Source organism: Anolis sagrei, chromosome 1 (assembly GCF_037176765.1).
Source record: "Anolis sagrei isolate rAnoSag1 chromosome 1, rAnoSag1.mat, whole genome shotgun sequence".
Classification (NCBI taxonomy): Eukaryota; Metazoa; Chordata; class Lepidosauria; order Squamata; family Dactyloidae; genus Anolis; species Anolis sagrei.
Genome location: NC_090021.1, coordinates 307362981 through 307376407, shown reverse-complemented (window position 1 = coordinate 307376407; position 13427 = coordinate 307362981). Strand labels below are relative to the sequence as shown.

Genomic DNA, 13427 nt, shown 5'->3' with positions numbered 1-13427 from the left:
TCCAAGTTATAAATGAAAGATTGTATAGAGTTGTCAGAAGGAGGAAGAGTGGTGATAGTGTTGAAGTGAACAAACAGCTAGTAGTACCGGAGAAGTACAGATTAAGAATATTAAAGATGGCCCATGACACAACATTCGGAGGACATCTGGGAATTAAAAAGACGAAGGCAAGAATTCAAGAAAAATTTTATTGGCCTAATATTGGAAAGGAGGTCAAAGCATATTGTCAGTCCTGCCAAGTGTGCCAGCTAATTGGGAAAGCCAACGATAAAACTAAAGGACTTATACAATCGGTGCCTGTGGTAACAACGCCCTTTGAGAAGATGGGAATTGACATCATAGGTCCCATATCCAAAGCCACTAAAGAAGGAAATAAGTACATCTTAACAGCCATTGACTATGCTACGAGGTATCCAGAGGCAATACCTTTAAGAGACTTACAAGCTAAAACGGTAGCTGATGGACTACTTAATATTTTTGCCAGAGTGGGATTTCCCAAGGAAATTGTGACAGATCTAGGAACTTATTTTATGTCCAAGCTAATCAAAGAATTATTTAAAGGCTGTGGCATCGTACATCACAACACAACGGCATATCATCCGCAGAGCAATGGATTAATTGAAAACTTTAATAAGACAGTAAAACATATGATCAAGACATATGTCAACAAAAACCCTAATGACTGGGATAGACAGTTACAACATCTTTTATTTGCATATCGAGAAGTCCCACAGGAGAGCACGGGATATAGCCCTTTTGAACTTCTGTTTGGTAGAAAAGTGCGAGGACCCATGGACATCATAAGTGCAAGTTGGATTGGTGATGAGGAGATCCAGGAGGAAGATATTATGGACTATATAGAGAAACTTAAGGAACATATAGACATTGTACGTGGTGAGGCATCGAGAAATCTGGAGTCAGCTCAACAAAAACAGAAAGAAAGTCGAGATGCGAAGGCCAAACATCGGAATTTTAAAGAAGGAGACAGAGTGCTGTTACTCAAGCCTAAATCCCATAAGAAAATGGACATGGCATGGGAAGGTCCCTATGTAATATTTGAGAAACTGTCTGATGTGAACTATCTGATAATGAAAGTAGGGGAGGAAGGAAAATATAAGCGTGTGCATGTTAATAGGATAAAACCCTATTATGTGAGAACAAATTTGATTTTTAGGGTAGTAACAAAAGAAGCAAAAGCATATTCAGTAACAGAATGGGGAGAATTAAGGGAACAAAGTATCATACCTGATGTGTCTAAGTGTTTAGAATTGTCAGAAAGTCAAAGATGTCAACTGAGAGATGTATTGATAAAGCATCAGGATGTATTTAGGGATGTGCCAGGAAAAACGGAGCTGGTAACTCATAAGATCAATACGGGTGATGCAAAACCCATAACTTCACACCCGTATAGAGCAACAGGAGAACAAGCTCGAATTATCTCAAAAGAAATTAGAGAAATGTTAGAGTTGGGATTGATAGTACCATCAGAAAGTCCATGGTCATCCCCTGTAGTGTTAGTACCGAAACATGATGGCACCATGAGATTTTGTGTGGACTATCGGAAAGTAAATGCGGTAACTGTGTCTGACGTATACCCGATGCCCAGAATTGATGAATTATTGGAGACCATTGGGGCAGCGAAATTTATAACAACTTTAGATTTAACCAAAGGATATTGGCAAGTGGGGATGGATCCTAAGGATCAGTGTAAAACAGCTTTCGTGACAAAAGAGGGATTACATGAGTTCACACGTTTACCTTTTGGGTTAAAAAATAGCGCAGCGAGTTTCCAAAGATTAATTGACAAAATGTTGGTAGGTTTAAGAGAGTTTGCTCAGGCTTATATTGATGACATTGCAATTTACAGTACCGATTGGGAAATGCACTTAGGACATATTTCTAAAGTGTTACAAAGAATTAAAGAAACTGGGTTAACAGTAAAAGCTGCAAAATGCCAATTAGCAAAAACAAAGGTTAAATATTTAGGACACGTAGTTGGTAGTGGAGAAATAATACCTGAATGGAACAAAGTAGAAACTATTAGGAATTGGGCAAGGCCTAGAACTAAAAAAGAAATTAGAGCATTTGTAGGAGTGGTAGGCTTTTATAGGAAGTTTATTCCTAATTTTAGCGCTATCGCTTCTCCTTTATTTGAGTGTCTACAAAAAGACAAACCTAATATAATTAAATGGAATGAAGGGTGTCAAAAAGCCTATGATGAGTTAAAGAATGCATTGGTAAATGAACCCATATTAAAGGTACCTGAGTTTGATAAACAGTTCATACTCACCACAGATGCATCAAGGATAGGACTGGGAGCGGTGTTGAGTCAAGTAGATATAAATGGAGACCTAAGGCCTATATTATATCTAAGTAGAAAGTTATTGGAGCGAGAGCAACATCTAGCAGTGATTGAGAGGGAGTGTCTAGCCATAATTTGGGCTATTGGCAAATTAAGACCTTATCTTTGGGGAAGAGAGTTCCTAATATATACAGACCATTCTCCACTGAGGTGGTTGAATCAAGTAAAAAACACCAATAGCAAACTGATAAGGTGGAGCCTAATGCTGCAAGATTATCAGTTTGATGTAAGACATATTAAGGGAAAAGAAAACATTGTGGCGGATGTGCTCTCTAGAATTCCAGGAAAGGATGAGGAACAGGAGACAGAAGAATAAATGAATGCAAGAAGATGACTATTGGTAATGTATATTAGTGATATATGTTGTTAAGATATATAATATATGTGTTTATATAAAATTGTATTGGTAGAGTAACTGTATAGTATCATTATTAAAGAATGTTTTCATGTGATATATGATAGAAATGTAAGTATTTGAATGTATGATTTTAAATGTGAATTGAATATAGAATTGTTAGATAAGGTATAAGTTAACAATATTGCTTTCGATGAGGTTAAAAACACTCACCTCCAGCAATATTTTTATAGGGAAGGGGCGTATGTAGCGAATTTGTTACTCTGTATGAAAATTTTAGTGTATAGATCTATGTTCGCAGGGGGCAGATAAGGAAGATTATAGACAAGAGAGGATAGCAACAGAGGGACCGGATTTATTTGCATATGGAGGCTGATTGGTCATATGCAGATTAGCATAGCCCCAGGATTTCAAAAGGTTGGGAGACAAAATGACAGTTGGGAAGAGCAGGGCCGAACATTCTAAAGGGGCGGAGTTAAGTTCAAAAAGGAGGGGAGTTAGAGAGAGAGTTTTAAAAAGAGAGTGAGTTGAGTAGGGATTGCAGTTTGTGAAGGACAGAGAGTTAGGGATTCCTGTTCATTAATGGTAGTTAATAAATCCTGTTAGAAAAGTAAGCTGCTAGTCAAATAGAGTACAAGTTTTGAGAACCTAAAGAAAAGCCAGTGGTGCTTGAATTGGAAAGTACTTTTAGTCCTGTATGTGTAAAGCAAATATCATCTTGATAAATGAGAAACATTGAAAGCCTATTTCAGGAGAGTGCAACAAGTATATACGTGACTGGAACCCAAGTTTGCAACAAAAATAGTAATTGTAACCACAATCGTTTGGAGCTTGAAACTTTAAATAAACTTGTTACTTTGTTTCATACAAGAGAGACTCAAGCCTGTGTTTCCAAACCAAGAGGCTTCTGCTTTATAACACTCATAGTAAGTCAGATATTAAAGCTTTGGCAGAAGACTGCACATAGGTGCATGCTTCTTTAACAAACTGGTGTCCTCCCTCCCTGGCCTTACAGATGCCCTCTCAATATGGATACACATCAAGTTAACTGGGCTCTCTGTCATTGTATCCATGCACAAAATATTAAATACAAATGTTAACCTTGTCATAAAGTATTGCATACTATACAATTCAAAATTGGTCCTCTATTCCTTAACTGTGGTCTTGGTTAAGCTATTCAAGAACTGGTAAATATATGACTTTCCAGGATGGTCCCATTGAGCAGATGTAGCAAACTAGAGGAGCAGGGCCAATGTGCTGCTTGAGGCAACTGCAAAAAGGATGGAGAATACATGGCCCTCCAGATGTTATTGAACTGCAATCCTCATCTGTCAACTTAGGTAACAATGAGGTATGACAGGTAAAGGTAGGTAAAGGTTTTCCCCTGACATTAAGTCCAGTCGTGTCCTTCTTTGGGGGTGGTGCTCATCTCCATTTCTAAGCCGAAAAGCTGGTGTTGTCCATAGACACCTCCAAGGTCATGTGGCTGGCATGACTGCATGGAGTGCTGTTACCTTCCCGCCGGAGCGGTACCTATTGATCTACTCCCATTTGCATGTTTTCAAACTGCTAGGTTGGTAGAAGCTGGGGCTGACAGTGGGAGCTCACGCCGCTCCCCGGATTCAAACCTGCGACCTTTCAGTCAACAATTTCAGCAGCTCAGTGGTTTAACCCACTGCACTTCCAAGGGCTCCATGAGGGATGATGGTAACTGAAAATCTATACCTGGAAGATCACACATTCGCCATCTCTGTTCTATAACACAGTTACTCATATTAGAAAGTTCTGCAGTAGCAGAAAGATTTAATCTCCTACATGGACAGGTACTAGAAATGTTTAAGAGTTGGGGATTCTTTGCTAATAAGCAAAGGACAGTATAAGACTATCAGTTAGATCAGAAGTCACAACTGTGACCCTTGAAGTGATGGACTGTAATTTTCAGCAGCCCTAGCCAGAAAAGTCAAAGCAATCCAAAATCATGTGGAGGACTACACAAATCCCACCCCCTAGGCTAAATGCAATTGTTTATCCTAATTTAAACAGAATTACTGTGTCAATGAGAACTTGGTATATGAACATTCATATAGATTCCGCTGATTCAGTTGGTCTAGTCTAGTTGGGACAAATCACTAGCTATAGTGATTTGTGTTACTAGATGCTAATCTACATAGAAGAAACCTGTTCACTGGATGCCGTTCCAACAGCATAACGACAATGTGTGTGTGTTCTAAAGCTAGTGTGGCTGGGTAAAGAGAAAGTCAGAGCTGGCACTGGAATTCTGAAACTTGGATTAATACCCACCTTTGTCTTGGATAGGCTTGAGCAATCCTAATTGGATGGCACATAATTGTTCAAAGGGCACATGGTCTGCATGCATGAAATCCCTGGTTCAATCATAGAATCATAGAGTTAGAAGATACTTCATGGGCCATCCAGTCCAACCCCCTGCCAAAAAGCAGGACAATCTCATTCAAAGTACCACCAACATATGGCCATCCAGCCTCTGCTTAAAAGTCTTCAAAGAAGGAGCCTCCACCACACTCTGGTCAGGAAGTTCTTCCTCATGTTCAGGTGGAATCTTCTTTCCTGTAGTTTGAAGCCATGGTTCCACATCCTAGTCTCCAGGGCAGCAGAAAACAAGCTTGCTTCCTCCTCCCTATGACTTCCTCTCACATATTTATACATGGCTATCGTGTGTCCCCTCAGTCTTCTCTACTGCAGGCTAAACATGCCCAGCTCTTTAAACTGCTCCTCATAGGGCTTGTTCTCCAGGACATTGATTCTTTTAGTTGCTCTCCTCTGGACACTGTCCAGCTTGCATCCTGTGAGAAAAGATCTTTGTGCCTTGGCTGTAAAACCTGGCGTGCTACCACTAGTCTGACTAAAAAGAACTGGACTAAGTAGATTCCTGGTCTCCCTCACTAGAAAGCAGTTCCATGTGTTCATATATTCATAAAGGTGTTCTTGTATTCACTGGAGGAGATGATATGCTGTGACCCTGAAATGAACTTAGTGAGCATGTGGGATTTTTAGCCCTTCTCGGGGGCTGCTTTCTACCTGTTGTGAATGTCAGGATTACAGAAGCAGCTGTTCACAAGAGAATACACTTCATATTTGTAATGCACAGTGAAGACCTAGGATTGCTCTGCATGTAATAAACCTTTGTATTTTGGGTTGCTGAAAGTTTTTCGGGCTGTATGGCCATGTTCCAGAAGCCTCTGACAACACTTTGTATTTTGAATTTCAAAACTGTCCTTCTGAGCACAGATGCAGTGTTGACAAGCCCCACATCAGGCCTCCCCAGCATCAAGAGGATGGGGTGGGAAAGAATAGTCCCTTACAAATATGGAGTTGATGGGCATATGCCAGAGACTAGAACCATGGAAATAATGAGATAATAGCACTATATTTCTGCAATGTGAACAGGTCCCAGGCACTGTAGGCTGTAAGAAGAAGGCAATGACATACCACCTCTGAGTATTACTTACCTAAGAAAACTATTAAATTCATGGTGTTGCCATAAGTCAACATGCAATTTGAAAGTATATATACAGACATACAAAGCTTGTGTCTTGCTTCTCTTCAAATCCACACATGTGCCAACTTTCTGATGTCCATGGGAAGATGGCTACTGCCAAAAAAGTCATTGCCATGGGGTCATTATGCATATAAGCTATGTGTTCTATCAATGAACCATGGTTCATTATCCCCTTAGGGATCATTTACACAAATGATCAGCCACTGCCAGAAGGGACAGAGAGTTTCATCTATGCTGATGATCATGCCATCACTGCTCAAGCAGGAAGCTTTGAAATGGTTGAACAGAAGCTCTCTGAAGCTTTAGGTGCTCTACTGCTTATTACAGGGAGAACCAGCAGATTCGTAATCCATCTAAAATGCAGGTGTGGGCTTTTCATTTGAAGAACAGATAAGCATCTCGATTACCTGCGAAAAAGTCCCACTGGAGCATTGCAGCACACCCAAATACCTGGGAGTCACTCTGGACTGTGCTCTGACCTACAAGAAGCACTGTTTGAATATCAAGCAAAAGGTGGATGCTAGAAATAATACAAATTAATGAATTGTATAAAGAAGTCTGGAAATGGCACTGAACAATAAGCTCCCATCAAACTTAAAAGTAAAGAAGGGATTATATAAAAATTACTTTGAAAGTATTTGGAGAAATATTTAGAAAAAGAATTGGAAAAATGAGATGGGAATTTACCTCCAAATAAATAATTGAACATTTGATGGGACTTTAGAAGAAGAGATGGCTCTGGAGAAGAAGAGCACAGGAGTGAATCTAAATAAAAGAGGAGGGAATGTGTCTATATAACTGTAATATTTTCTCAAATAAAAAAACATTAGAAATAATATCATATGAAAGCTGACTGGCACAACCTAGGGAACCAGACATAGTGAAGACATCTGCCCTTGCACTTTGCTAATCTGCTGCTGAGTACACATGCCCAGTGTGGACCATATCTCACCACGTTAAAATACTGGATGTGGCTCTTAATGAGGCATGCCGCATTATCACAGAATATGTACGTCCCAAACCACTGGAGAAATTACACTGTTTAGCTGGTATTGCACCACCTGACATGCACCATGAAGTAGCAGCCAGCAATGAAAGGACCAAGGTCTTGACATCTTCAGCCCATCCTCTGTTTGGATATCAGACAGCACGCCAATGGCTTAAATCGAGAAACAGCTTCCTAAGATCAAGAGAGATACTCATAGGAACACCTCACCAAGTGAGAGTCTAAAAGTGGCAGGCTAAATCTCAGCACCTCAATCAGTGGCTGAGACCGAATGAGAAACACAGAAGACAACCTGGAAGGCGCTGAACAGGCTGTGTTCTGCTACCACAAGATGCAGAGCTAACCTTAAGAAATGGGTCTACAAAGTGAAGTCTATGACATGCGGGTGCGAAGAAGAGCAAACCACAGACCACCTACTACAATGCAACCTGAGCCATGCCACATGCACAACGGAGGATCTTCTCACAGTGACACCAAAGGTACTCCAAGTGGCCAGCTTCTGGTCAAAGGACGTTTAACAAAATGGGAAGCTTTTTTTAAAAAAACAACAACTTTGTTTGTGTTTTTAAATGCATTTTAACTGTACCCTCTACTCGCTTTTGACACGATAAATAAATAAATTTAAAAAATCCATTTTGGCCCTTTCAAGGCTAGCCATATCAGAAGTCTGGTTGGGGGAGATCCTCTTACACTCAGATTTAGAGTGCTTAACTAACGTAGTTATGCCACTGCTCTTCCTTCTGGGCCTTGAAACTCATTTTTCCTGAACTACATCATGGCCTTTCCAACTTGTTTATTGTGCCTTCACAAGTCTACAGTGCCTACTAGAGGAAACTGTATCTCCGAAATAAAAGTCTCTAGGCTTGCTTAAAACTCGAGCTTGGAAAAGCTTTTTTTTTTAAATTGCAACACCCAGAATGTCCCCTTTAACACAGCCAGATGGCTGGAGAATTCTAGGTGTTCTAGTCCCCAAAAGTAACTTTTCCAAACTCTTCTTGGAATCATCTCTAGGACCTCTTTTATTTAATTAAAAAAAACCTCCCCAGCAATGCATATTATCCCTGATGCCAGGAATTTCCTCAGCTACCGCTGTTACAAGCACACCTCTAAAATGCATTGATCTGAAAGGCCAAAGCTTATTTTAACCCTGAGTCAATATTTATCCCGATTTCAAAATTTACAGCAGCAGTCTATGGTCATTATTAAGCTGTGCCAAAGTCTCCTCGCACGGAGTCACAGTCTTCGGCAAGCTTAAATTATGCACAGACGTTTGGCCCTTAATGCCTACGCATGGAAACAATTTATCTCTGGCTTTACAAGCTCAACCGGGTTCACAGTAAGAAATCCACTTCCCCGCTGCTTGGCGGGTTTCCCCCTCCCACCTCCTGGAATAGAAGTGTATTTATACAGGAACCAACTCTTTTTGACGCTTCTGGGCTTGATGAAAATGTCTTGAAATCGACGGGTTGGACAAGGGAAATCTATTATTTAGCCATTTTTGCAGCAATTTGTTATTATTGCCTGAATCGATATTGCAGGCAGTGGCTCTTTAACCCAGCAAGGACGTGGTTGGCTGTCTCCATGGGGATTTGCTCCACACACTCCCAGTTGTTATAGCGGCAACCGACATGGCTCTCCAAGGCACAATGCCCTCAATAAACATTCGCTTAAAACAAGCCATCAGCCTTTGGCCTTTTGTGCCCTTTGAAGGCCTGTTTGCTTGGCATTACATATGGGAGGGACTATTGCGGAGCGTCACTGGAGCTGCATTCAAGGCTGGTAAAGGCTAACCTGCACAAAGTCAGAGAGGGAAGTATAGGAAGGGAGCATTATGCTCTTCAAAATGCACTAATCTCACATGGCTTTTGGTGTGTTCGCGTTACCATCTTAGAGAAGCCATGAGTGGCAGCAAGTTCACATAAGTACTTGCAAGGGAAGACATGTCTCTGTGTAAAGGCATTTTGTTTGCAGACCTTGTACCTGCAGACATCAATAATGTAAGGGTAAATGCAGATGTGTGTCTGGTCCTCTGAGAATATAACCACACTGCAGAAGTGAATGTCAGCTGTAAATACCTTCTATTGGAAAACAAGAGACATAATACAGAACAAGGGAAAGACTTAGAATCATAGAGTTGGAAGAGACCTCATAGACCATCCAGTCCAACCCCCTGCCAAGGAGCAGGAAAATTGCATTCTAAGCACCCCCAACAGATGGCCATCTAGACTCTGTTTAAAAGCCTCCAGGCCCATAGCCAGGATTTTGTTTCCGGGGGGGGGGGGAGTTTGGTTCGGGGGGGGCTGAGTCTGAGTGAAAGAGGGTCTACCCTAGCAAACCTTTTGTATCGTTACCCCAATACCCCCATGCATATGGGATATATTGAGTATGGTGATCAGATCATGATATGGATAAACATAACAGTCAAAATAATGTACCAGTAAGGCCTTCTCGCGGACCACCATGAGAATTTTGGGGGGGCTAAAGCCCCCCAAGCCCCCCCCCCCAGCTACATGCCTGTCCACCACACTCCGGGGCAGAGAGTTCCACTGCTGAACAGTTCTTACATTCAAGAAGTTCAGGTGGAATCTCCTTTCCTTAGTCTCCAGGGCAGCATAAAACAAGCTTGCTCCCTCCTCTCTATGAATTCCCCCCACATATTTCTATCACGTCTCCTCTCAGCCTTCTCTTCTTCAGGCTAAACATGCCCAGCTCTTTAAGCTGCTCCTCATAGAGCTTGTTCTCCAGACCCTTGATCATTTTAGGCGCCCTCCTCTGGACACATTCCAGCTTGTCAATGTCTCCCTTCAGCTGTGGTGCCCAGAATTGGACACAGTATGATTCCAGTTGTGATCTGACCAAGACAGAATAGAAGGGTAGAATGACATCCCTGCATATAGACACTACACTATTTATGCAGGCCAAAATCCCATTGGCTTTTTTTGATGCTGCATGACATTGTTGGCTCATGTTTAACTTGTTGTCCACAAGGACTCCAATATCTTATCATCTGCTCCTCCAAAGGATAAGCCTGGATCTATTGGTTTAGGTGAGGTTGATTGCAAGCACATATTAGAAGAAACATCTTGACAAAAAAGGGCAGTTACATGATGAAATGAACTACTTAGAAGGATTCTAGGGTCCCCCTTGATGGACATCTTCAAGCAAATGATGAACAGACATCCGTGGGAGATGTTGTAGCTCTAGTTTCTATACATGCAAAGATTACACAAGATGACATACAACTTACCGACCCCCAACTGTGTAATGTGTAAATATGGAAAAGGGTTTCATTAGATTTAACACAAGAAATATACATAAGGTGAGTATCAAATTATATTTCTGTATAGGCAGTCCCCAAGTAACAAACATCTGACTTGCAAATGACTCATAGTTAAGAACGGGGGTGAGACAACAGGAAGTGAGAGAAATCTACTCCTAGGAAAGGACATACACTCCTGAAAAAGTTATCACAGGGAAACAGTGCCTCAAATGAAGCTTTATCACCAAACCTTGTTTCCACAACAAGCCATTTTTTCAAAATCCAATTATCACAGGAACAGAAAAGAAGGTGAAATATTCTGAACAGGGGCACAGGCAGCAAAACAAACTCCACAGTGGTGGTAACTCTTCCCTATGCTACGCAAAGCGCATATATAGGGTTACCACCACTGTGGAGTTTGTTTTGCTGTCTGTGCTTCTATATATATGGCTTGAGTTACACTTTTAAAAATGTGCCTATTCTGACTGACAAACAAATTCAGCTTCAGAACAAACAAGGCAGGTTCGTAACTTAGGGACTGCCTGTATATCCACGTTGCAGAACATAATAGTAGTATATTTATGGGAGGCACATGAAACTGCTATAGGGTATCTATTTGTTCCCTTTCACTGTGCACTCACAAAGAGAGATTACTGGGAAAACATTAAAGGAAGTCACATGTAATAAACCCCAGTGGCGCAGTGAGTTAAACCACTGAGCTGCTGAACTTGTTGGCTGAAAGGTTGCAGGTTCGAAACTGCGGAGCAGGGCGAGCTCCCGCTGATAGCCCCACCTCCTGCCAATCTAGCAGTTTGAAAACATGCAGATGTGAGTAAATCAATAGGCACCGTTACGACAGGAAGGTAACGGTGATCCATGAAGTCATGACCCCGGAGGTGTCTACGGACAACGCCTGCTCTTCGGCTTACAAATGGAGATGAACACCAACCCCCAGAGTCAGACACGGCTGGACTTAATGTCAAAGGAAACCTTTAGCTTACCTAAACGGTGATAGTTTCCCTTTCCCATGGCCAGGCTTCCTTCCAAGACTCATTTGCTTTCTTTCACTCTGCTCTTAACAGATTTATTTCCATTTACTGAGAAAATGCATGAAAGATGCCCTCTGATGGCCCAGCAGTTAAGATGAGAACAAGTTCAGAATCTACAAAAACCATGAAATCTCTCCCAAGGGTCAGCCAACCTCAAAGAAGATAATTAGCAGGAAGAAATGACTAACGAATAGGATTTGCTATCTCTCAAACCTGCATGGAGATGCTGAACTTTTCAGAAGGGCACACATCCCAGCTCCACAAAACAAATACAAGGAGATCCTTCCACTGTGTGGATCTCCAAAGGCCACAGTATGTATACCAGCCATGCAGTTCACACAAGCTTTCTGGTGAGAAAACAAAAAGACACTTGTTTCTATACCTCTCCTAAACTTCTGGATTAAGCAATATTGCACTAAAGCAGCCCTCTACAACTTGAGAACTTGCAAATGTATTACATTATAATGCCTAGCATCCTCAGCCCATTAACTGAAGGTGGTAGGAACTAGTCTTCAGCATTTGAATAGGATTGCTATCTGTTTCTGTTTGTTTAATTTGGATAGCCCCATTTTAGCTTCCAAAAACAGCACTTTTCCAAATGAGCTTTTTTGTATCACATCCGAAAAAATGAATATTTTCATCCCATTGACGGCAGTGGGTGGGCAATTCTATACAAATACTCCCTTTTCCCATTGTTTTAGGGCTGCTGCTGTTTCCCCCTTCAATTGGGAAACTGACCTTGCGCCACTGTTGCTGAGGTCTCTTCATCGAAGATCCTTGGCAAGGTTGCTGGGGTTTGCCCTCCACCGCTCGACAACCTTGCAGGCCCAGATACCTTGCTTTAGGTCTACATGTGTGGGCCTGCAGCCATTCAGAAAGTACGGAGCGCCCCTTACCATTTGCCAGGGCTTGCCCTCCACCACTTGGCAACCGTGCAGGTCCAGAAAGGCCCTCGCAGGCCTGAACACCTTGTCCCTTTGCGCACAGGCCTGCCAGGGCCTACAGCCGAGCACTGAGTAAGAAGCGCTACTTACTTGGTGCTCAGCTGCAGGCCTTGACAGGCCCGTGCGCAAAGGTCCAAAGTGCACAGTCTTGCCAGGGCTTTCTGGGCCTGCACAGTTGTCGAATGGTAGGGGGCAAGCCCCAGCAGCCAGCAGGACGCCAGCCCCATGCCAAGGATCTCTGATGAAGAGACTTCAGCGCAATCCCTCTTCTCTCCATAACTATGATGCTGAAAAGCAAACTTGGAGCCAGTACCCACTCCCGCCTGCCTTTCATATCGTGTTTATTTTTGCTCCACGAGGAGCTTTCCCATTCCATACCATCCAAATGGACGGAATGAAATGGAAACATGAATTAAACCGATGAAACAGATACCGGGCTCATGACTAGTAGGAAGACAACATACCAAAACCAGGTTGGGGAACCATGCCACAAACCAAATGCACAAAAAACTGCTATGTAGACCTAATCAAGATTGATTTTGTTATCATTTTTGTTATTTTCTTTTGGTGCACGCTGATAAGAGCATCAGCAAAACATTATATAGCAATCATATATCTTCTATATTAAGTAATCAGATTCCTTTTCTGCAATGTGCTTTTTTTTTAAAAAAAAAAACTTTACTTATTAATCACTATGTTCATCCCTCCCAGTCTTCACACTTTTCTAACATCAGGTTCTAACATGAATTTGAATGGCTGGTTCAAATCCCAGCATGTTCTGGGCTAGATTGCTTGGCCAGGTGATTGACAAGGATGTTCTGTACTCTGCTGCACTAGAAGACTGGGTTTACGTGAAGCTGATGTACCAATGCTGAAATAATCACACAGCCCATAAATTACTGAGCTGTATGTGC

General features: G+C 41.8%; 1 protein-coding gene across 3 annotated transcripts in view; it reads right to left on the bottom strand.

Annotated features, from left to right (window-relative positions):
* Positions 1-13427, bottom strand: part of ADCK1 (aarF domain containing kinase 1) — a 167190-nt gene that overhangs the window by 32428 nt on the left and 121335 nt on the right. The gene's annotated exons all lie outside the window — the stretch shown is intronic.